Genomic DNA, 1,944 nt, shown 5'->3' with positions numbered 1-1,944 from the left:
ATATGGGCCGCTTCTCATGCGGAGCGGAGGGGGCCGAGGCGGGGCGGGCGGCCCCGCTCCGCCGCCCGGGAAGGCGACAGCTGTAGGCGGCCGTCGGGGGACCTCTTCCCTTTGACTGCGGGCCCCCAAGTGACATGTGTTGGTGGGGATGAATGAGGGGAAGGAGATGAGCATCTTCTGTCCATCGAGCACCAGTTTTTCACAGCGATTTTTTTTTTTTTTTTTTTTGGGGGGTTGGGGTTTTTTTTTTTTGTGGTGGTTGGGTTTTTTTCTTCTTTTCCCAGGCGTTGGTGAAAGCATCTGGTTGTCCCCTGCCCCTCTCTCGCCCCACGCAGGGCCCAGGGACGCCGAGGCGGGCACAGACCCCTGTACCCCCCCGGGCTGACCGAGGGGGAGCGGAGCCCGCCGGCCCGGGGCACCCACCATCCCCCTGCGGTGGAGCGGGCAGCACTGATTTACCGGCGGGGCTCCCTGTCCACCCGCCCACGGCACACGCAAATCCCCCCAAACCCCGCTCCGGAGGGGGGGGGACACGGACCGTGGGGTGCCCTAGGTCCGCCTCCCCCCCCCCCGGGGGACCCCGACTCAGCGCAGGCGTTCGAGAGGTGAAAATGCCAGCGCTGTTTCCAGCTGGCTCCGAAAAGAAAAAAACTCACCAAGCCCGGCCTCCCACGGGCCTCCTCTGCCCCGCGGGACCGGCGTGGGGCACCCACGGGCCGGGGAGTCCGCGGAGCCCGAGGCGGGGGGAATCCTCCCCACACCCCCGGGCCACGGCCTGCCGCCGCCCCCCCCAGGGCAGTGCCTCTGGGTTGGGGGGGTGGTTGTTGTTGTTTTTCATTGTATTTTGCAATTCGCCCAGGTCCGTTCCCGGCTGGGCCCTTTGCCGGGGTGTTTCAAAGAGGGAAATTAAAAGGGTAAAAAAAAAACCACCAAAAAGAAAAAACCTCAAATTTTAAAAAAAATCTAATACAGAAAAAAAAAGTCCCTTTCAGGCGAGTTTGAATTTGCGTTTTCTCGCTGTCGTTCCCGTCTTTTTAGTTAAACATCCCCCTGTTTATCATCAGCCTTTCTACACCGCTGCGCTCCGGGATGGGATTTCTCCCTCCTTTCCCGGGCACTAGTGCTGTACAAACACCGGAGCCCTCTCGTCCCGGACTCTGCTGGCAAAGCTCCGGGGACCCCCCCTCTTCCCTCCCCCGGCATCTCCGAGCGAAGCCGAAGAAGAAACTTCCCTCCCACCCGCGTCCAGACGCTTTCTCTGCCGTGAGCATCCTCGACGGGGCGGGGAGGGGGGGGGCAGCCGAGACCCCTCCTCATCCCGGGCAGCGTTGCAAGGGGGGGGGACCCACACACCCTCCCCCCCCCCCCGACTTTTCCCCCGTCGGAAGAGCGCCTGCGCCTGATTAAATATCTATGCGGTTAATGCACTCAACAAATATTGAAGTTACGATGTAATTAAGCCCGGTGAACAGCCCCGCGCAATAAACCCGTTGCTGGACGGGATCCATCGCTGCGCGCCGCGCCAGGTTTGTGGGGGAGAGGGAAAAAAAAAAAAAAAAAAAATCTTTAAATTATGTATTAGAGGGTCCCAGTCTATTCTGCCGCACTCGGGGCGATGCTGGGGTAAATACGGCCGCCCCGTCCCCGTCCCGCCCCCCCCGGCTCCGCTCGCCTTTCCCCTTTCTTCTGTATTTTTGTGCCCCCCTCCCCTTTGCTGAGCCCACCCGGGTTTCCTTCCACGTCGCTAAATGTTGTCGCTTACACTCCGAGCTCATGCATTGTTTATGGAAAATATAGTTAATAAATAATTACAAATCCGAGGTGTGCGTCTCTGCCTTTGACTGAGAACTGCCGGCGGAGACGGGAAAGTGCCCGGCAAGGGGCCGGCGGCGGCCCCGGGGGGGTCCGAGCCCACCCGGGGGGGGGTCCCGGGGGTGTTGGGGG

Source organism: Haliaeetus leucocephalus, unplaced genomic scaffold (assembly GCF_000737465.1).
Source record: "Haliaeetus leucocephalus isolate CR32 unplaced genomic scaffold, Haliaeetus_leucocephalus-4.0 Scaffold395, whole genome shotgun sequence".
In the NCBI taxonomy this organism is placed as follows: domain Eukaryota; kingdom Metazoa; phylum Chordata; class Aves; order Accipitriformes; family Accipitridae; genus Haliaeetus; species Haliaeetus leucocephalus.
Note: the sequence above shows the minus strand (reverse complement) of the source record.